Here is a 24,125-nt window from a genome sequence, read left to right as displayed (position 1 = left end):
CCGTGAGATCATGATCTGAGCTGAAAGCAAGAGTCGGACGCTTAACCCACTGAGCCACCCAGGCACCCAAGAACTAGCAACAATTACTAAAGGACAAAGCGGCTAATTCTAGACGTTGGCTATACCTCTTGGCTGTATGTGTGCGTTCTCATCTGTTACTCCTCATCCATGTCCTTACCGGAACTGCTACAGTGGGAGGGATCCATAGGTCTTCCATTTTTGCCAGAGCAGGCTACAGCTCTAAAGTGCATGCCTTTTCCACATTCTTTGACATCTCCTCTTACCCAAAATCCTCGTTGAGACTCCCTTCTGCCTTTTGGAAGAATGCAATCTCACCAGTTTCCCTAAGGTTGAGATAGAAATACATCACAAACGCAGAGTTCCATTTCCACAAGAAGGTACAGGTCAGAGCCTTGGCATTTCTCTTTCTCACCTTCTCCCTCTTCCCTGTGGGCTGTCGCCATGGACTTAGGGCTGTTTCACAGTTCGTGGAGCAGGGTGTCAACTTGGACCATGCTGTGAAGTTGCAGTCATCTCCACTGTGCATTCTCGCACAAGGGGAGGCATGCCATTTGTCTGCTTGAGGCATTCTGTCATTTCTGCTGACTGGGTATCATCAGAGATGCAGGACACCAAAATTCTTGGGACTCTTGAAGTCTGACATCAGTTTCACAAGGCTGAAATCAAGATGTCAGCAAGGCTGGTTTTTACTGGAGGCTAGGGAGAATCAAGTATCTCACCTTTTCCAGCTTCTAGAGGCCACCTACATCCTTCACTGCTAGGCCCTGGCTCCAGCTTCAAAGCCCACAGTGTAGTATCAGCACACCTCCGCCTCTCTGTCCCTCGACACATCATAAAAGAAGACTGTTTCCCTGACAGAATGTGAATGGTAGCATAGTGCCCAGAACAAATTAAGGCTGTGGGTCAGAGCTATGCCTTCAACATCTGTTGGGTTTTTTTTTTCATTTTTATTTTTTTAAATGTTTGTCTATTTTTGAGAGAGAGAGAGAGAGAGAGAGAGAGAGAAATAGAGAGGGAAGGAGTGGGGGAAGGGCAAGGAGAGAGGAATACAGAGGATCCAAAGTGGGCTCTGCACTGACAGCAGAGATCCCAATGTGGGGCTCGAACTCACAAACGGTGAGGTCATGATCTCAGCCAAAGTTGGAGGCTTAACTGACTGAGCCACCCAGGCGCCCCAATGTCTGTTAGCTCTAGAGAACATGTACCATCTACTCTAATTATCCAAGCAGTCCTGGGAGGCTCCGTCCACTATCACATTGCCTACCAGCTGTGCTTCAAGGAGAGGAATTTTAGTAGTTCATCAAAATTCTTTTTAATTTCCTTTCTAGCATGTGCTGTCTTTCAGCCACAGGCAATAGTTAGCTCGATGGAATTTACGTCTGGAGAACAACATTCCAATGTAAGAGAGACATTGATAAACAGGGACTATGTCATATTTTATGCACGTACTTCCCGAGTACATTTTCCTTGAAAAATTATTTTGTCTTTTTTTGCATAGTCAATGAATAAATACATTCTTGTGAAAACCATTAAAGCACAACGATTTATCAGGCTGCTCCTTTGGATATATCCACAGTTCATCCCACTCTCACCACCAGGGTTAATTCTTCTAATCAGACCTTTCTTATTCTTATTCAGTACTGTGGCAGTACTCAAACTTTATTGTGCTTAAGTATTACCTGGAAAGCAAGTGGTGAGCAAGCAGCTTGATTCCTCAGCCCTACTCTAGAGATTCTGATTCAGTACGTTTGTGGGGGAAGTGAGAATATGTTTTTCTGATTAAATCTTAAATAATGTTGACGTTGCTGGTCCACAGACCACATTTTGAAAGGCACTGCTATTGGCATATGGTATAGAAGTGGTATAGAAATATTTAGTATAATTTTGTGTATATGGTGTTATGCAAATATTACACTGTTTATAATTTGCTTTTAAAAATTAATGTATCTTGGAAACAGCATCATGGCAAGAATATGGGTCTACCACGCTCTTTTAAGCTCCTACAGAGTATCTTATATTTCCTTCTGTTTCATTAGGTGCTTACTATAATTTGTTAGGATTTCCTTTCTTGTACAACAATTTGTGTTGATACTTGTCTGTTTAACGTTTGGTTTTTAATGTTCTTTTTATTAACTGAAACACAAGCACTAGCCAGAGGATGTATATCTTCTCTAAGTATAGTCACACACTTTAACTATTGTATTTCATCTTTTAGAGAAATCTTTCCTCAGAGACTCCTAACTTGCTAAAGTCTTTCCTGGTCATTCTCTAGACTTGGTATAGAACTGTGATCTCTATCAGTAATCTGGGATTGCCTTTGCTTCTGACTTGAGCTGTGTTCCCCAGTTCCTGATTTGATATTTTCCTCTTGCCTCTTCCCAAACTGCCTTGTTTTGTTAGTTCAATAGCTTTCCAGAAAAGGGTGCATGAGTGGTAATTTTTTTGTGACTTTGGATGTCTGGACATATCTTTGTTCTGTTGATGGTTTGGCTGGCTATAGAATTCTCAATATTTTGAAATTTCTTAATGATGTGTCTTTGTATGGATTTTTTTTTTCAGCCACAGTTTGGGTACTGCTTGGAAACTTTCAATCTGAAATCTAATTGATTTCAGATATATATCTACATATATACATACTGTGATGATTTCCTTCTCTTTATTTTCTGGACTTTAGTATTATGTTGGAACTTCTGGATTGGTACTCTAATGGGCTAATCTCTTGTCTTTGTGTTTTTGCTCTATCCACTGGGAGATTTTTGTAACTTCATCTTCCAACTTTTCTGTTTAGTTTTTCCTAGTTTTGACCTTGTTTTTACTTTCCAAGAGCTATTTTTATTCTTTGAATGATTTTTTAACTTTTTTATGAATAAAATTTATTGTCAAATTGGCTTCCATACAACACCCAGTGCTCATCCCAACAAGTGCCCTCCTCAATGCCCATCACCCACTTTCCCTTCTCCCCCACCCACCCTGAGTTTGTTGTCTGTATTTAAGAGTCTCTTGTGGTTTGCTTCCCTCCCTCTCTGTACCTATTTTTTTCCCCTTTCCTTCCCCCATGGCCATCTGTTAAGTGTCTCAAGATCCACATATGAGTGAAAACATATGATATCTGTCCTTCTCTGACTGACTTATTTCACTCAGCATAATAACTTCCAGTTCCATCCACATTGCTGCAAATGTGGATGATTTGCATTTCATCCACATGATTTCATCTGAATGATTTTTATACACTACAACTTCTTTATCCACTTAATTTGTCAATGGACACCTAGGTTGTTTCAACATCTTGGCTGTCATAAATAAATAATACTGCCATGAACATGAGGGTGCAGATATCTCTTTGATATAATGTTTTAGTTTCCTTTGGATACATTCACAGAAGTGGGGTTACTGGATCATATGGTAGTTCTATTTTTATATTTTTGAGGAACCTCTATATCATTTTCCATAGTGGCTGCACTAATTTATATTCCCACCAACAGTATACAGGGTTCCCTTTTCTACACATCCTCACCAGCACTGTGCCTTGTCTTTTTGATGCTAGCCATCTTAGTAGATGTGAGGTGATATTTCATTCTGGTTTTGAATTAATTTCCCTGACGATTAGTGATGTTGAGCACCTTTTGATGTACTTCTGTTGGTTATTTGTATGTCTTCTTTGCAAAGATATCTATTCAGATCCTCTGCCCATTTTTAAATTAGACTGTTTTTGCTATTGAATTGTGAGTTCTTTGTATATTTTGGAAATTAACCTCTTATATATAATTTGCAGATGTTTTCTACCATTCCACAGGTTGCCTTTTCATTTTGTTGATGGTTTCCTTTGCTGTGCAGAAGCCTTTTATATTAGATTTTGATTTATATATTTCAAAGCTGTGTAGTTAAATCTATAAAATATCATGACTGTTGTGTCTTTTTGATATATTGAAATGTGCTTGCACAGTTATTAATATGTAATAGTCCTCCTGGGTTACTCTAATAATTTCCATCTTGTATTTATTTCAATATTAATATTGTTATGGTTGGTTTTCCTCTAAGCATTCTCTTGATATACCGTTTCTCATCCCTTTATTTCAACATTGTCTTGTTATTTTAAGCCCATCTTTTAAATAGTTGAGTTTAATTTTAACCTCCTCAATCTGTGAGTCTGTCCTCTAAAATGAATTTTACTTATTAATATTTATTGTTATTTTATATTTAAGCCTGTTTGTACCCCTTATTTACTTGCTCATTCTTGCTATTCTTTTGTATTATTTTTTACTTCGCTCCCCACCCCCATTCTATTGTTTGTTGAATTGATGATTTCTTTTTTTTTTCCTGCTAGTGTATTAGAAGAAATAATGCCATACACATATTTAAACTTATATTTTCTAACAATGTCTATAAGTTAATACCTACATCTGTAGGGGCTCCTGGGTGGCTCAGTTGATTGAGCATCTGACTTTGGCTCAGGTCATGATCTGGCGGTCTGCCCCTCCCCTGCTTGCACTTTGTGTCTCTGAAATAAATAAAAGGTTAAAAAAATTAAAAAAAAAAACCCCTACATCTGTAGAAGTTAGGTACTGTTATAATGATGTTTTGTAATATGCTATCCCCCAGATAAACCCAAATAATAGCAGTCTTTTCACCATTCATGCATCTATGTAGTGGCTGAAGTTCAGCTGATATAGGCTGGGTGTGGTGACATAGCTTTGCTACTCATGGTGTCTCGGTTGATTGGTTGGAATACCTGTGCTCCATGTGTCTGTCATCCTCTCCTTGGAACAGCAGGCTGGGGCATGTCTTAATAGCAATAGTGTAGGCACAAGAGGGTAAGCTTAACTCTGAAAGCCCGTTTTAAGTCTCTGGTTGAGTCATAGCTGCTAACATGTCACATGTTCTAGGACACGGTGAATAGATAAGGATATATACTCCAAGGCATTATGAGGGCATTGCAAAATTACATGATAAGGAGTGTGGATGTGTGATCCCATTACTAAGGAGAGAGAGAACAGAGTAAGGATCCAGTCTACCAGGACGTTCTTCCCTTTAACAAGATGACCTTTAAAAAAATTTGTACAGTCCCTCTTTTTTTCCTCCCTACCATCTTCTATGTATATATTTGAGATTTTTGTTATTTGATATTGCTGTTATTTTTAATTTAAAAAATGTATACTTATTGAGACAGGGATATCCAGGGTGCTGCATGGATCTGAGTTCTGGCAGTGGCTGCTATGATGCACTGATCAGAGTCTCCATCAGGAAAGAGGGACTCTCAGCTGTGAGGATGTTGCCCCTATCCAGACTATTCTCAACTCTCAGACACTGTCAGGGATTGCCTTGACCGAAGAAGGTGCCTTGCCAAGACCATGCCCTCCTCCCAGGTGGTCCCATCCAATGACTGTTGAGTATGTTGAGTATGAGGATATCAAAGTCTGGCCCTTTTGCTCTAGTTTAGGGTGGTCCTCAAGGTTCATCCAACTTTTGGAACTCCTCAGAGAATCAGCTAAGGCTTCTTCTTCTTTTTTTTAATATGAAATTTATTGTCAATTTGGTTTCCATACAACACCCAGTGCTCTCACCTAAGGCTTCTATTGCAATACATTGTATCACTGCACAGTTTCTGCCTAATCTTGCTCCCTTACCCTCCTTTCTCTTCCTGAAGTGTTGATTCTCAGAGCACTCCCAATTAAGCTTGTTTACATGCTAATTCCTATTTCAGATAACTTACCTGGGAACCCATCCCTGAGAGTTGACGTGCGTGGTCCCCCAAACCCAAACCAGATCAAAACAAAAGACACATGCTGGGATAAGATCCTGGAGCAGAACCACACATTACCTGGTTGGCAAAGAGAACTGTTACTGGTGGTAGCGGGAGCACCATGAGACCCTGACAAAAATAAGCAGTATAATTGTGAAAAAATCTACTGTTGGGCAATTGGGACAGTGGATCAGTGGAAGGTAATGTGTTAGCAGGTACAATGTGTAAAGCAGATAGTAAAAATGAGAGAAAAAGCAACTATAAGTATAATGATATTGAATGTTTATTGCTAAACTCAATTGAAACTTGGAAAAAGATAATGAAAAGTTAAGAAAGGGCAATTAGAAATTACAAGCTAAATGTGAAAGTCAAAGGGCCTACTTGGTATCATATGCAAATGTTCTCATGTCCTATGGCTGGAAAGCAGAGAAAACAAAGGACCAGGGTCATGAGATTAATTGTGAGTAGATGAGCCCTAAACCAAGGTATATCTGCAATGTCAAGGTTGGGAAACAATAGGACGCTGCCATCTTGGATGGGGACAGTGATATTAATGCATCCTAAAAATCTTGAATCCTCCAGATTTTTCTGAGTCTTTGAGCCTGAAGAAGTGACCCACTTTCTTATAAGGGCTAGAATTCCTTCCTTGCTTGAAGATGATGCAAAGGCACCTCTCCCTTACCCCCATCAGGATGTATACCTCTCTCCCTTCCTGGCCCAAAGCCAAATCTCCCTTCCTGGGATTAAGTTATAATATCACCCAGGAGGGGATGTACTAGATGTGAAAGACAGGAAAAGAACACAACCTCAAAGGAGCCGTAGTATTTAGCTAGCATGTTTCAGCAAAAGCTGGGAGAAACATGGGGTTGGGTTTTGAGGGTCCCTGATCAAGAGGAGAGGAACAGGATTTAAGGTAGAGGAAAGGAGAGTGTGTCAATTTGAGAGCACTCTGTCAGGAATAGGATGTATATAAATAATATATAAATGTTTCAAATATGAATATTTTTTGTGTTTTCATGTAACATAACTTTTCTTCAATTGAATACAGACCTCCATCATTTTTAGTCACTGCATGGTGTTCTATTATGAGGCTGTGTCATAATTTTAATGTTGTTTTGTGTGTCTCTGAATGAACACTGCTTTTCCTTTTTTGAGTAATTACATTTTGTCCATTGGTCAAGCAGCAAATTTTGTCCTACTGTTCTGTTACTCAGTCTTGCCATATTGTTTGCACTTTGGATGTCATTCACTATTCTTGATCAGCTTTTCCCTCTCTCTTTGGAATTGCTTCACATTTGTTTACTTTAGTGGAACAGAAAGAAAGAATTCTCAGTGATGTTGCTTTTACTAAAGACAGTTCTGAAAATACAGCAGCTTTTAATAAGTCTTATTTCCTCAAAACATGCAGACTCTTTTAATTAAGAATTTTGTGTTGGTCTGAAAACTGCAAAGTTCTTTCACTATTGTGCCTTGTGGTTTTGTGATATAGAGAATGTACACAAAAGTAAGGATTAATTCTATGAAGACACACGGGTCTGCTCACCTGTTTGCCTCCACATTTTGGAAACCGAATAATCTAATAGGATAGTCAAGTGTGACTGGCTTCATCAAAATGTATCTCCAAAGCAGTACATGGAGGAAGTCTTTACATTGAACCTTTTGAAATGCCGTAATGGGAAAGAAGTGTACAAAATCTCTTAAATGGTCAACTTAAGGAGGATTGTATACAATAAACATATACATATATAATGGGGTCCTGATATTAACTTACAGTTGGTGTAGAACTATGAGTGCTTTCCTTATTCTGTCAGGCTTAGACTTCTCTTCTCAAATAATTTAGGTTCTCTTGATGTTTTTCTATCTAGTGGTCATGAGGAAGCTTAATTTGCAAGACATATTTGAGGACGTTGAGATAAAGTACTGGCCAAGTAAGATTTCTTCAAAGTAGTGAAGGGAATGTTGAGGACAATAGAATTCAAACAAAGAGCAGATAAGAACTCTACATACGTTTTTGGTGAAACAAAGAAAGAATGAAGACATGAGAGTAGAAACATTGGGTGAATTTGCGGATATCAGGTGGATCCAGCAAGGGGAAATTCTTTTGGGCACAGATTCATAGCCAAGTACTCCTCACTCATCTGAGTACCTTCTTGCTGGGTTTCATGGCATTACTTCTTTTCATGATCCCCAAATGTTGTAAACCCTCAGATATCAGAAACTTTTGGAAAAAGCTATGATCATTTAAGCAGAAAAAACTAACTTCCAACTTTAGGGGCCGTGGTGGAAAGCACCAATAATTGCATAGACGTGTGAAGACCTTTGATGCTACCAATGGTAGCTGGTGGGCAAGAAGAACATTGATGATAGGAGTTCTTTTATTTTTTTTAAAATACAATTTATTATCAAATTGGCTTCCATACAACACCCAGTGCTCATCCCAACAAGTGCCCTCCTCAATGCCCATCACCCATTTTCTCCTCTCCGCCACCTCCCACCCACCCTCAGTTTGTTCTCTGTATTTAAGAGTCTCTTGTGGTTTGCTTCCCTCCCTCTCTGTAACTATTTTTCCCCCTTCCCTTCCCCCATGGCCTTGTGTTAAGTCTCTCAAGATCCACATATGAGTGAAAACATATGATATCTGTCCTTCTCTGACTGACTTATTTCACTCAGCATAATACCTTCCAGTATCATCCACGTTGTTGCAAATGGCATGATTTCATTCTTTCTCATTACAAAGTAGTATTCCATTGTATACATAAACCACATCTTCTTTACCCATTCATCAGTTGATGGACATTTAGGCTCTTTCCGTAATTTGGCTGTTGTTGAAAGCGCTGCTATAAACATTGGGGTACATGTGCCCCTACGAATCAAGACTCCTGTATACCTTGAGTAAATTCCTAGTAGTGCTATTGCTAGGTCATAGGGTAGTTCTATTTTTAATTTTTTGAGGAACCTCCACACTGTTTTCCAGAGTGGCTGCACCAGTGTGCATTCCCACCAACAGTGCAAGAGGGTTCCCGTTTCTGATAGGAGTTCTCTTATGAGGAAATTAACAAAGGTGGGTGTTGGCTCAGAGCAAAATGCCATATTATCATTATCCAAGTTTGTGATATTCCTTCAAGTTGGTATGCTCTGGGGGCAGTAAGAGTCTTTTTCCACCTTCTTCTCCTCCTTCTTCCCTTTCTTTCTCTTTCTTTAAAAATGTGTCTTTATCTTTTGCATTATCTCTTTCCACATGCCTTTGTGCCATTTCCTTCCACCTGAATCTGATCTTTCTCAATGCCCTGTTTTTATTTGAAAATAATTTGTGTGTCTTGTTAAAGTAAACAGGTTCATTCCGAAAGACCGATTCCTGGATGATTTAAAGGGATAAATTCATTAATGTCTTCTAATTTACTTTTTTCCAACCTGATTTATTTTGCATCTTGGGCTCACGCTAATTTTTATAGGTGCACTAGGAGGCACTGTTGAGTTTTAAATATCCCAGTAGTGTTTTCCTGGTTTATATTAATGCTGAACTTGCAATTCCTTTCATTTATGTCAGTATTTCACCTTCTGTGCTAGCAGTAGGGTATGAAAAAGATGTGTAGATTTGCTTCCAGTGCAGAAAAAAATAATGATGATTTAAAACAGTGCTTGTTGAAAGTTAGGGTAAGAAAAATGCATATTTGTGAAGGAGTATTGATTTTTTTTCTTTTGGCATTTATGGGTTATAAATTCACATTAGTGATACAGCCAATATACAAACCACAGTTGTAGCAACCAGAGAAGGAAACAGGATATGGCCCCTTTTGTAAGATGCTCATAATATTCCCAAGGAGGCAGGGGAAAACTCCATTCATCTGCAGTTTATTCAGAATGTTCTTTTCTTTCGCTTGTCATTTTGAAATGGATTTAACTGCTGGATTTAACTGGATTTAATGGATTTAACTGTTGCTAAAAAGTTACAGGAACAACAGCCTCATAGCTAGAAATCATCTGTTTCTTCACAAAACAAGTTCGCCCAGATCAGTCATGTGACCTCCCCAGCAGTGCCCAGCCCTCTGACCTGAGTCTTGTTGGAACAGCATCTCTTTGGGATTGAAAAAGAATTCATGTTCTAAGTCTTTCCTGCTATTTCTCTCAAGTTTGTTGCCTGCTGTAATGTCGAGTCCTTTTTCCTTTTAAACCACGTACTGCAAAGTCAACCTAAAAACCCAAATCCTTTCGACAGAGAATTCAATGTGCGGATTTGGGATAATATAAGCCACAAATGTCTGATCAGTATCTTACCACTACACAAGTTAAAAAAATTGATTAGGTGTGGTTTGAGTTTTCTCACTGGTAAAGCAAGGTTAGTTGTGTGAACATTTAAACTGTTTTTAGTATAATTCAAGCTGAACCTCAGAAGATTCTTAAATTTATGTTTGTTTTTTTGTGTATTAACAGAATCAAATCTAAGTCTGTTTTTTAAAATCTGCATTTAATACATTTTCATCAGTTTACAAATATTTTGGGAATGATTAACTAATTTCCCTTAAAAAGCATTGATTAAAAACACATTTGTTTATGTAGTTACTATGTGCAGCTAATTACTTGTGATTCTTGTTCACCTGATGTCCACACTCCACTGAGGCACCAAATATATCTGGATTTGCATCCGGCTGTCTTGGACAACCTATTTGATTCTCTGAGTATCAGACTGATGAGGACAAAAATACTTTCATCATAATGGCTTTGTAAGGATTAAATGAGGCACTGATGTAAAGTAGTCAAGGCAGCAAAGTGTTTGGTGGAATCTAGCATGTTCCCTTTTGTATCTACATAAGACCAGCGATGACGCAACGGGCAGAAACAGCAAGAGTCCAAACTGCTGCCTTGTGGTGTGTTCCCACATCATGCTGGAGAAATCTCACAAAGGTGAAGAAAGTAATACAAAGGGGTATGCACATTTCTTGCACTATGGTGTCAAAGGAAAAGTATAGCTACTGTTCAAAACCTAGGATAAATTTGAGCTATTTATAATATATGCTGCACTCCAGAGTATTTTTTTAAATTTTTTATATGTTTTTATTTATTTTTAAAGGAGAGAGAGAAAGAGACAGAGCATGAGCGGGGGAGGAAGAGAGAAGGAGGGAGACACAGAATCCGAAGCAAGGCTCCAGGCTCTGAGCTGTCAGCACAGAGCCGGATGTGGGGCTCACACCCATGAACCGTGAGATCATGACCTGAGCCTAAGTCAGACGCTTAACAGACTGAGCCACCTAGGCACCCCTGCACTCCAGAGTATTTTAATCAAAGTTCTTGTGAATGACTTTGGATCAAAGAAATGAATCAAATAATCAACGGAAGTGGAGCCTCTATTTCCTTAGCACCGTATATTCGTGCTTAGAATATGGCGCCTTTGAAAATTTATGTTAAATTTTTTTTTTTTTTTGAAGAGATACCAGGGCTCAAAGCCCAAGAAGTGCAAATGAACATAACTAAATATAAATCACTCTACTCTCATTGCCCTTCCTGGGGTCAGCCTCTGCTACATTCTTGGGTATCTTTCTATTGAGAGTAAATAGGCACATGATAGATGGATAGATAGGTGAATGGATATGGATATGGACACAGATATACATGTAGTTACAATCTTTTCACTCATTGGGATATAGCTTTCGGATACATTACTAGAAAAGGAATTGCATTAAAGGCCTTGTGCATTTATAATTTTTATATTGCCAAATTGCCCTCTGTAGAGAATATATATATATATCCTCCCCATATATATATATGTATTATCACCAGTGCCTATATTCTTTTTTTTGTTTGTTTTTAACTTAGGAAAAATTGGTATATAACATTATATTAGTTTCAGGTGTACAACATAGTAGTTTGATCTTTGCATATACTACAGAGTGATCACCACAGTAAGTCTCATAACCATCTGTCACCATACGGTTGACCCCCTTCACACTTTTTGCTCACTTCCCAGCCCCCTTCCCCTCTGATAACCAACAATCTGTTCTCTGTATCTATGAGTTTTGTTTGGTTTTTTAGATTCCACATATAAGTGAAATCATACAGTATTTGTCTTTCTTTCTCTGACTTATTTCACTTGTCATAATACCCTCAACAATACCTATATTCTTCAGCAGTACCATTTATTACTTTTTGGATCACAATTTGATAGGTAGAAATGATCTTTCAGTGCAGTTTCAGTGAAGTGTCTTTATTATGAGTGATATTATTACATTTTAGGAGCCATTTTTATTTTTTTCTGTGAATTGTCTTTTCATATCATTCACCTATGTTAGATTGGTCTCTTAGTCTTGTTATTAATATATTAAAAATACATTCGGAAAATAAGACCTTTGTAATTTGAGTTGTGATTTTTTTTCCAGCTTTTTATTTATCTTTTGGCTTTTTTTACGTGAATTTTCATATGCAGGCATTTTACATTTTTCTGTAATGTGGTCCCACTAAGATTATAAAAGCATAGAATTTGCCACATACTGAATCCCCATGTGTGTTTTGCTGTGTTTAGAAAATTGCATTTTAAGATAGTTTACTTTTTCCTGGAATTATTATCTTTTATTCCAGAAGAAACATAATACTATTTCTAAAAGAGTTGGAGGAGACCAATATGGGTTATAGAAAGGGATTGTATTAAAGATTACATAATATCTAAGACTAGATAGAGTAAGGGATCATAGCTTATTCAAAACCTTTGGAGGTCTTGCCTGGTGAATAGAAACAAATGATTTTAATCAGCACATTCATTGTATGCCTGTAAATGGATCCTTCTAAAAGCCTGAAACTCGTCCTTCTCTTATTTGGTTAAGACAACTTCATTTGGTGGGAATCTCTGTGAGCTTTAGGAATATCCCATTTGCATGGCCAATTACTTTTTAGCATTCCTGGGCATGTCTGTCATAGATGACAGGCGTATCTAGTCCAATAGCACAAAGTTACACTCCTAATATAAAGTTAGAGAAATGTTTTTTTTCAATTAGCTTGCTTACATGATTGATATATGTATGTGCATGTGTGTCCTTTAAAGGACAATAACGAGCCTTAGCAGAAAACTTCCAAAATATTTCTTATAAAACAGTAGAGCCCAACCTGATGAAGTTTCTCTACAATATTTGAAGAACTTCAGACAATCACGTGCTTATAATTGTAAATATTTAAATAGTGCCATTGGGAGAAATTTTGGTTTGTAAAAAGCTAGTGTAGAAATGTACTTGAAAACAATTTACATAATTGTAAAAAAATTCTCAGTGATTAAAAATGGCTAAAGAAAGGCAAAGAGTGGGTTTCTTCCTAGCCCCTCTTAGAAGTCTCTGGTTTGTATTACTAAATGGCTACCTATAGCTTTACTCAACAGTTGTAACTTAAGGCCGCCAAGGCTGATTTCTTTGAGTGAAGGTTGCTGGATTGCTCTTTTTCCAATAAATGTAGAGTCTGATTTATTTCATGTTAAGCAGACAAAGATTCCCTTTGAAATATGTAGTCTGAGCGCCAAACACTAGACCCATTGTCTCTGAAACAATAAGCGCCACATTCAGGCCTTGGGAATGGTGAGCGATTTGCTTGTATTCCAGAACCAAAGAAGTTTTACACATCTAGAAAAGTGATGCACAGCTGAGTTTTCAATAATGCTAATACTGTGTGTATGAGTGCGGACATACACTGTGTGTATAGTGTTGTACCCTGGCTGGTATATGCCACTCATGGATCAGCCTTGCACTGACTTCTCATGATGCATTATTTATATATGTGTATGCTAATAGAAACCAATCACTTCAAATGGAAGTAGAAAGGATTTCTATTCATGCTCCATTTTGCAGATGAGTATATAGAATTAGATTATATTTGTTACATAAATTCCAGATGTAATGTGGCATTCAAAATTAGGGATTGCCTTGTGTCAGTTTCTGCAGATGCCAACCCTGAACTGAGTATTTATGTGCAAATGATTTATTAGGGAATTGCTCTCAGGAGCAACAGGTAAGGGAGTGGGAGAAACAGATCAGTGAAAAGAAGGAATCCAAGCAAGGGTACAATTCCTGGCACAGTTTTAGTCTCAACTGGATTGTACAGGAGAGCTTTGGAGAGCAAATTAGCTCAGATTTTGTCCCAACTTGAAAGAGCTGGGCTTTCATAAGTCGTTCTTTGGCTCAGAGCCACCCAAACTAAGCTAAGGGATACCTCATCTCTCAGATACTTTCAGCTTTTTGCACAGGCGTGCAAAGTGGTGTCTATGGCTGAGGGCAATCTTCTGAAGATCATCACAAATGGGAGTCCATAGAAGCAAAAGCACAAAGAAGCTGGGGATGGGGGGTGTGTACAGAGAAAAGGCTCAAGGGTTTCAAGGGGATCTGGATTCAATATCAACTGTTATTTGCTATAGGGATCACTTATTAGTTCTGATTAAATGATCCTAGTCATTAAATGAATAATTCATATAGTGATTCTAATACATTCCTTTTATTTTATTTATTTATTTTTTAATATGAAATTTATTGTCAAATTTGTTTCCATACAACACCCAGTGCTCATCCCAACAGGTGCCCTCCTCAATGCCCATCATCCATCCTCCCCTCCCTCCCACCCCCCATTAACCCTCAGGTTATTCTCAGTTTTTAAGAGTCTCTTATGGTTTGCCTCATTCCCTCTCTGTAACTTTTTTCCCCCTCCCCCTCCCCCATGGTCTTCTGTTAAGTTTCTCAGGATCCACGTAAGAGTGAAAACATATGGTATCTGTCTTTCTCTGTATGGCTTATTTCACTTAGCATAACACTCTCCAGTTCCATCCACCCTGCTACAAAGGGCCATATCTCATTCTTTCTCATTGCCAAGTAGTATTCCATTGTATATATAAACCACAACTTCTTTAGCCATTCATCAGTTGATGGACATGTAGGCTCTTTCCATAATTTGGCTATTGTTGAAAGTGCTGCTATAAACATTGGGGTACAAGTGCCCCTATGCATCAGCACTCCTGCTAATACATTCATTTTAAAAGAATTGTCAGTAGAATGATCCTTATCAGTTATTAGCTTAGCCAAGTGCTACAGTATAGGGAATCTTTCTCCTTACTATTTCTCAAGTACACCAGACGTACTTCTGTCTCACAGACTTTGTACTTGTTTCTTCTGCTTGGGTCTTACCCCATGGACTGATTTTTGGTAAAAGGTGAAAAAAATATGACTTTGTGATGGAGGCATTTGGCTGTTTCACCCTGATCCAGTCTTGCCACCATTGACTAGATGTCGTGTACCTCTTAATGTGATGTAATATGAAGTATATACAACATCCTCACAAAGTATTCTTTCCCCAAACTAAACAGAATTTGATCAAACCTTTCCCTAACTTCTGGTGTACGATATAAATATTATAGTTTTAGACAGTCAGTGTCCCTTAGGGCCATTGGGTTTGCCCAAGTTTTTACCACTTGTTTTGCTCATCCTCTCTTCTTGCATCTCAGCCATTTTACCAGGAATAATCTTCCTTCTAAGTATGTCTCTTAGCACTGTGCTGACCAATATGGTAACCACCAGTCATATGGATATTGAGTACTTGAAATATAATTACTAGTCTGAATTGAGATTTGCTGTTAGTATAGAGTGTGTACCGGATTTCAAACACCAGGTACCAGAAAGGGTGAAATATCTCATTAATGGTTTTTATATTGATTACATATTGAAATAATTTTTAATATATTAGATTAAATAGACCAGTATTAAAATTAACTTTACCTTTTCATGCATTTAAAAATGTGGCTTTATGCCAGAGCATTTAAATTTACATATTGCTCATTATATTTCTATTGGGCAGTTTAGTTTTAGAATTTTCTTTAATCATGGTCTAATGGTGACAAATTCCTAATTTTTATTTTGTCTGAAATGTCTTTATACTTGCTCTCGAAACCTTTTTAAAAAATGTTTATTTATTTTTGAGAGAGAGAGAGAGGGAGGGAGGGGTAGGGGTAGAGAAAAGGAGACAGAGGATCCAAAGCTGGCTTGGTGCTGACAGCAGAGAGTCTATAGTGGGGCTCAAAGTGGGACACAAACTCAAGAACCATGAGATCATGAGAACCATGAGATCGTGACCTGAGCCAAAGTTGGATGCTTAACTGACTGAGCCACCCAGGTGCCCCTGGATTTCTTATTATTTATCCTACTTGGAATTCACTGGATTTCCTGAAACTGTGTATTAGTTTCTTCAGTCAGTTCTGAGAAATTACTAGTCATTTTCTCTTAAGGTATTACCTCTTCCCCATTCTATTTCATCCCTCCTTCTGAAATTCCAAGTAGATGTATGTTAGAAATTTACTTTATCTTCTGTTTTTTTACCTACCTATTATGTTTTCCGTATTTTTTCCTTTGGAGGGTGCATACTGAATTAATTCTTTATAACTACCTAACATTTTGTTACTACTATTATTTGTGTCCAATCTTCTGGTTCAACTCTTCCATGGACTTTGCTAATTTCAATGATTTTATTATTATTTTTTGTTACTAGGAATATAATTTTGTTCTTTTTAAATCTGCTTATTTTTGTCTTAGTCTCTTCAGGCTGCCATAATAAAAATACTATAGATTGGGTGTTTTAAATAACAAACATTCATTTCTCACAGTTCCAGAGGCTGGGAAGTCTAAGATCAAGGTGCTGGCAGATTGGTGTTTAGTGAGAGCCTGCTTCCTGGTTCATAGATGTCTGTCTTCTCACTGTGTCCTCACATGGCAGAAGAGGTGAAGGAGTCCTTCGGGGTCTCTTTTTTAAGGGCACTAACCCATTCATGAAGGCTCCACACTCATGATCTAATTACCTCCCAAAGACTCCAACTTCTAATGTCATCACATTGGGGGCACGTTTCAACATACGAATTTTGAGGGGGCACAAGCATTCAGTCTATAGCATTTTTAATAGTCTCTTGTTTGTAATCATATTTTATTTTTTATTATTTTTATTATTTATTTATTTTTAAACTATTTTAAAACAGTTGATAATTTTCACATCTCACAATACAAATGAAAATTGCTTTTTTTTTTTTTTTGGTCTCACTACTCTTCTGCCAAAACTATTCTTTCTTTAATAGGAAGTGGGGGGGCAAGTCTTCCTTGTCATGCTGTTAGAAAACACCCAGAGTCACAGCACCATGATCTCCTAGTGAAGTAGAACGAGTAATATAAAATGGATATAAAGAAGCTCCCCTCTCTCCTTATTTGCCTGGTTGAGGCATTCCTGGCTGAGTGGGCACCATCACGGAATGGGTGGGAGGTCTCATCACTGGGGGCCCAAGTGTCATTGGCATGTGGCCTCCCATAGGTGGCCTCATTCCGGGAGCAGGTCACACTGGCATTGTCCCTGGCAGAGGAGGGCCTATCATCATGGGAAGGGCCTATATCATGGGAAGACCCAGCATACGGGGAGCTGGCATCATACCAGGGCAAGGAGGACCCAGGAAACTGGTGGGAGGTGGGATCATTGCCCCTGCAGGAGGAGAAGCAGAGAATGGAGTAGGAGGCATCTTGCCTTGTTGATATGCAGTGGTTGTTTTGTCGATCAGGCTCTGAGACTGCTTTCCCATCCATTTCTGATAGCATTTCACATTCTCTTTGTGTTTCCTACCTCTGTGGTGTGTCTTCCTCACAGATGGAGAGTCATGGGTGAGGTATGTGTCACTGGAGTCACAATAAAACTTTGGCATGTTGCTCTGCAGGCCACTGGCCATTCCCCAGCCCCTGAATCATATTTTAAACACTTCTTCCTTTTTCGTTTTAAATGTTTATTTATTTATTTTGAGAGAGAGAGAGACAGAGAGAAAGGGAGAGGAAGAATCCCAAGCAGTCTCCAACCTGACAGCACAGAGACCCAGATGGGGATCCATCTCACCAACCGTGAGATCATGACCTGAGCCGAAACCAAGAGTGGGTGTCTTAACCAACAGCCAACACTTCTTTATTTCTTTAAATATCTTAATCCAATATACTTTTCCATATTCTGTGTCTAATAGTTGCAATATCTGAACTCTTTGAAAGTCTGCTTTTGCTCTCTACTATTACTATAGATTTTCTCTTCTGGTACCCTCTTTCCTTGTATATTTTGTGATTTCTTACTGTATGCTGTTCATATTCCTTGGATTTTTTTGGGGGGGGGGGGTGAATTCTTTGAGGCCTGTGTTGAAGGTTGGTTCATTCCAAAAGGATTTCTGTTTCCTTCTTCCAGGAGCCTAGGGGCATTAGTAATCCAGTGGGACAACTTTACAATTTCAGTTCCTCAAAATTTCAGACTCCTGTAGGGGTCCACTTGTGGAATGAGCTTTCCTTTTAGTTCATCAGAATATCATAAATGGCAGTCTTACGATTTCTTAAAAATAAAGTTCAAAAAATACTTTTCAACTTGTTCTACTTCATGGTGAGGAATTTATTTAGCTTTGGCATTCTCTGTCCTTTCTGTGATTTATTCTCGTGGAATTATTCCTAAATAGCATTTTCTTTTAACCAATGAAAGTTTCCTTGCAACTTCTTTTTTTTTTTGGCTTTGAGTGCAACTCAAAAATTATATTTATAATAAGTTTTGTAGTTATTTTCTGTGTCAAATTGTTTTCTATACGTGCTGACAGCAGTGCCTGCATAGTTTGACTGTTGACTTCTGAAATCCTCTTTTGACTTCCTCAGCTATAGAATGTACTTTAGGACATTTCTATGAAGGGTGTACATTTGTGGCATTCCTGCTGAATCCTTGTATGAGAAGTTCTTTCTGTTGCTTGTGTTTGTGAAGGAGAAACTAAGTTTGGTATTTTGTTTCACTAGGATTTTTTCCTTCAACATTTTACAGAACACCTCCATTTTATAACAGAATTTAAATGTGTAATGGAGACTGGGGGAAACTTGAATTTCTTCCTTTCTAGGTAAGCTTTTCTTCCTCTTACATCTTATAGTACTTTTCTTTAGCTACATAATTAAAATAGTTTGCCTTTTTGTGTCTAGCAATGGTTTCTATTTCAATAACTGTTCCTGGAACATGATGAACCCTGTGTGTTTTTTTTTTTTTTTAAATAGATTCAGGCCTTTTTATTTTTTTTTAGCTGGAAAAATGTTCTTCGTTTTCTTCTTTCTTTCTTTTTTAGTTTGTTCTTGGGTCCTCCTATTTCTTATTTCTTTCTTCAAGACACATCAATCTTAGGTTGGATTTTATTCCCTGTTCTTCTGTGTATGTCTGTTAAGTTCATGTGGTCAGCGTGTCATTGAAGGCCAATGTTTCGTTGATGGTTTTCTGTCAGGATGATCTAGCCAATTCCATGTTCTTAAAACTTACTATTTTTTCCTGTCATAATTAACATTTTTGTTCTCATTTCCTCTCTGTGTAGTGATACCTTCTCAAGTTTGTCTTCAATATATTGTTCCAGGTACATTAATGTCACTTCTGCTTTCGACCTCCTTCAATGGATTTCTAACTTTGTTATGATATATTGGACTTTCTTGTACTTTTTTCTAGCTTCTTCAGCATCTCTTTCCTCGTTAAGCTGTATTCTTCATTAAAAGTTGCTATTTCTGTTTTACAAAAATCATATCTTCTGTGTCTTTGGGAACACTAGTTGCTAGAGTTTTTTTCTGGTTCTTTTAGAAATCATTTTATTATTTTTAACAGTATTTCTAAGTGTTTATTTATTTACTTAGAGAGAGGGAGAGAAAGAGCACACAGTGGTAGAGAGACAGAGGGAGAGGGAGACAGAGAGGGAGAGGGAGAGAAAGAGACCCAACCAGGCTTCATGCAGTACGGAGCCTGATGTGGGGCTCAGTCCCATGGCCATGAGATCATGACCTGAGCCAAAATAGAAAGTTGGATGCTTAACCAACTGAGTCACCCAGGTGCCCCTTTTTAACAGTACTTCTATTCTGAGGTTTCATGCCTTATGGCTGGCTCCTTTCTTTGTTGCAGTATGTTTTCATTGATTCTATGTTGACTTGTTCATATACTTTTTAATATTTAGACCTATCGAAGCATGACATGGTCTACAAATCAGGGTAGAACTTGTCAATATTTATAAGGTATTTAAAGAATTCAGATTCCTTTACTACAAGTTTTTTCAAAATGTGGTCTACAGATTCCTAGATTTCTGGAAAGGTCCTTCTGGAAAGCCTCAATGAGCACGAGCCCACCTATCTGGGTTCTCCCACCCCTGAAAACAGAGCCACTTACACATCAAGTTTTGTTTTTTTTTTTTTTTTGTAATTTAACTTTATTTTTTATTTTTAAAAATTTACATCCAGATTAGTTAGTATATGGTGAAGCAATGATTTCAGGAGTAGATTCCTTAATGCCCCTTACCACATCAAGTTTTTATATTAGACACCATTTGAAGGAAGGGGCTAGCTGTGTAAGATATTTCTGAAAACTACTTTTTATATGTATGAATAACATCTTAGGCTAAGTTAGTCACTTTTGAAAGCTTTACTGTTTTAAGATATTAGGATACCAAAAAGTATGAAAGCTGAAGGAAAGAGGTCCCAAGAGAAAATAATGGATTAATAGCTGCCTGTTAGGCTTATGGGAGGAGTCAGTGACGTAACAAGAGGAAATGGATGTAAATTACTTTTACAGAAATTAGCCAGCTACCATGAAGAAGTGCTTCACTAAAATGAAATATGACTTGCAGGTGAATTCTGAGATCATGAGTAGGTCAGCTTAGGGGTTGATAAAGTGGCAGCTCCTTTTGTTTCCACTCCTTTGTGAGTGTCTAAAATATAACTGTTCCTCCACTGAATGCACAAGGATGTTGGTAATTTCTGCTAAGGGTACACAAGGGCACTGATTGGTTGTAGGGAGGGCAGATGACTTCAGAATGTCCACGGTAGGGACATCAGTGAGATTGAAGTCTCAAGATGGGAGATGAGACTTAAGAAACCTCCAGACCACTAAGAACAGAAGTTTTCATAGTAGTGTGCTTATTATGTGATGGCGATTGAATGGATTGAAAGTACAAGATTAAAATTTGAGGAAGGGCCTAGAATGAACATTAGTATAGAGTTTGGGAACATGGTAGAAGATGTAGATGGGAGTGTAGTTTTGGGAACTTGATCATTTCGTGCTTGGATCTTATAGTTAGCTTCTGCTGGGCTCAGCCAGAGTAAAAAGATGTATTGCATTTCCTCCCCCTTCTCTGTTTTCTTCTTCCTGTCACCTCATATTTTATCTTATAGATATAATAATCATAAACCTTTAAGATGTTTTTGTTTAAAAGCTTTCTCTTCCTATGCAAAGGACCGTTTTTTTTTAAAAAGGAATGAATAATTTGACATAAGACTTTTAGATGTCTGTCTGTCTGTCTATCTATCTATCTATCTATCTATTGGAACACTAACTGTAGAGTTTATGAATTCTAAGATATGTGGAGACTAAGAGGCCAGAAATGAGTTAGCTACCTTGAAGGGATGGTAGTTACTTACTCAAGATTGCCTTCGAGGCATGGAAAACTTTTTCCAAGAGTCTGCTGGTGTGTTGATGCATTCCAATGCTCCTAGCTTGAAGCAGTTGAGGCATGGGTTGAGGATGGGGAAGATCAGCAAAACACCTGGAAGTGTGGGCTTTCCTCTTTGAGAGAGTTGGCTTCTCTTCTGAATGAGTGCTGGGAATGCTATGAAGCCAGCCAGGCCCTCTGCCCCTCAGGCTGTGTCATTAGGAGGCAAGTGAGCCTGCCCCACCTTGAGAACCCTTCTTTCTCAGGAGAGAACACTGCCACTGTCTCCAAAGGTGGCCCAGGCTGCCCAGAAGTACCTGTTCAGCTGGAGTCATTTACACCCTTCAGCTAAACCTCACACAGTCCATGATGGCTTTTAGTAGCCTTTTCTGATATGGCACCACATAGAACGTAGTGCCTAAACTATGTCTGTGCAGCAAGATCTAGGAGGTTGTAGTTTAAGTAAGTATTCTGGTGATTTTGGTATAGAGAGACCAGCATTCTTTCAAAAGATGTAGTTTATGGGATGAGTGCTGGGTGTGGTATGGAAACCAATATGACAATAAATTTCATATTAAAAAAATTAAAAAGGCAAAGAGAGATTAAAAAAAAAAGATGTAGTTTAGAACCCCTGATTTAGTGCACAGACAACTGTGATATTGCATCTGCAGAGAGGACAGACCTAGGGGCTTATGAAGTAAATAGCCCTACCCAGTCTTGAAACATGAACTTCCCTGGGGCACCCCCATAGAATTTGTGTAGCATTAATAAGTCACTCTAATCCTTTATCCAGAATGTCCACATACATAGCAGTAATGACTTGGGACCACATTATCCCTTTTCTCTGTACCTCTGTGTAAGAGACTGTGGGTTGCCTTTTGAATATCTGCTCTTCTTCCTTGCCAACAGACCTGGATTTTATTGATGTTAGTAATATACCCACCTGAAACACTACAAATCCCTGCCTTCCTTGATCATGGGGTAGCCTTTGACTTAATTCTACCTAATGAGATATAAGCAGAAATTGTCAGGTGAGGCTTAAGGAAAAGTTACTCATGCCCTTCTCTTTATTTCTGCCTGAAACATAGACATGATGGCTGGAGTGTTGGTAGCCATGTGGAAGGCAAGGATTAAAGTACAAAGCCAGAAGGAAACTGGGTACCTGGAGAGTGCTACTGTGAAGTTTTTGGGCTTCATAGAACTGCCAAAATAGCTTTAGTCTGCTTACCTCTGGACTTCAGTTATGTAGCAGACAAAGTAAACTTTAAATTTGATTAATCCACTGTTTTTGGTTTGCTATTAATAATCACTAAACTACAAGGTACCTGGTGGCTCAGTCAAGCATCTGACTTTGGTTCAGGTCATAATCTCACCATTTGTGAGTTCGAGCCCCACATCAGGCTCTGTGGTGACAGCTTGGAGACTGGAGCCTGTTTTGGATTCTGTGTCTCCCCCTCTTTCTGCCCTCCCCTGCTCTCTGTCTCTCTCTTAAAAATAAATAAACATTAAAAAATTTAAAAAAAATCACTAAATGAATTCCTAACTTTAATAGTTAAATAGTTAAAACCTCATAATATCTACATTATATCAGCATTTGCCTACTTTCTGGAGAAGCTTCAGGACATTCTAAAGAATCTCCAAGACATGCATGTAACCATTAACTTGTGCCACAAACCAAAGGGCCACCCCTTGGCAAACCAATAGAGATCACCAATTCCATGGCTTTTCAGCTCCAATTGCAGCTTCTAACTCTCCATACATAACCAGTGTGCTTCTCCACTCCTAAGCTTGAACGTCCAACCCTGATACCTTATGATGGGAAACCCCACATATACTGTGGGGAATACCAGAACCTGGGGCCCTGGCTCAGAGTGAAACTCATGGAACTCTGTATCCCACCTCAAGGATATCTCTCTATACTTCAAAGCTTATGGCTAGGTAAACCCAAGGAAACTTTGACTTTACTCCATGATGGAAGGGTAGGTTTCAGCACTTTTATGATTTTAGGCACCTTTCCTATCTAGCATGCTGCTATGAGCTTGTAAAACTTAGGCAGAGACAATAGCTCCTATCTCAGGTGTTTGGTTATTACTGTTCGTTGCTTCACCCTTTACTTTGGTCTCCATTTCTCTGATTTTCATCCTCTAGCTCCAGATATTGGCTTTTGGTCATCCCTTATGATGTTCCCTTCAGGCTCCCTTCCTCTGGTTTCCTGATCCCATTCTCCTGCTCATCTGTGTCTGGATGCTTGACTATAGTTCTGGGTAAGGGACATACTCATCTAGCTTTTGCGCTCGGCCTCTCTGCTGCTCAACCTCCTTATCATAAATGGCACTTAGGCATTGAAACTTCTTGGGCATTGAAAACTTCCTTGTTTTCGTAGGATTTTTTTGCCTACATGCTCCTCTTAGAGTCTTTCCTCAGACCCTTCTCACATAGGCATGGGTGGAGTAAATTACCTGATTTAAGATTTTGAGAAAGGAACGGGGCATGCATAACTCAGCCCTTTATTTCCTTCCTTTTCTTAGAAGCAAACTTTCTGAAGGAAGCCCCACATACCGATTGGCTCTTCTATGCTGTACACTCTACAAGTACAGGCCCCAATGTGGAAAGGGCTGAGATTGTCTAGTTGGTCTGTGGTAAGGAGGCAAGCCTGCCTAATTCTGGGGGTACATATTATATCAGAAGGCCCACTTGGCAGATAGACTGAAAGCCATGTCCTTCCCTTATCAAAAATAAAGGAGATATTTTTGCCCTCCTCTGCTCACTTTTCTGTCTCTCAGTAGGTGCAGAATTCAGGCAGGAAAAGAGGAGTGCCATTAATTTGGGATCACTCAATTCTATGATATTTGAAGTCAGCTTTTCTAATAGCCTAATGTACTCTGAAATCCTAATGCATTATGCAGATCGAGTGCAAATCCACAT

The 24,125-nt window shown here is 38.5% G+C and overlaps 1 protein-coding gene and 1 pseudogene across 1 annotated transcript in view; one reads left to right on the top strand and one right to left on the bottom strand.

Moving 5' to 3' along the window:
* LOC109270206 (olfactory receptor 2K2) overlaps positions 1 to 24,125 on the top strand; it is a 74,090-nt gene that overhangs the window by 11,241 nt on the left and 38,724 nt on the right. The window lies entirely within an intron of this gene.
* Positions 16,959 to 17,456, bottom strand: LOC109269828 (U1 small nuclear ribonucleoprotein C-like; annotated as a pseudogene).

This window comes from Panthera pardus, unplaced genomic scaffold (genome assembly GCF_024362965.1).
Source record: "Panthera pardus isolate Hobbes unplaced genomic scaffold, ASM2436296v1 HiC_scaffold_20, whole genome shotgun sequence".
Taxonomy (NCBI): Eukaryota; Metazoa; Chordata; class Mammalia; order Carnivora; family Felidae; genus Panthera; species Panthera pardus.
This window is presented reverse-complemented; position numbering and strand designations above follow the sequence as displayed.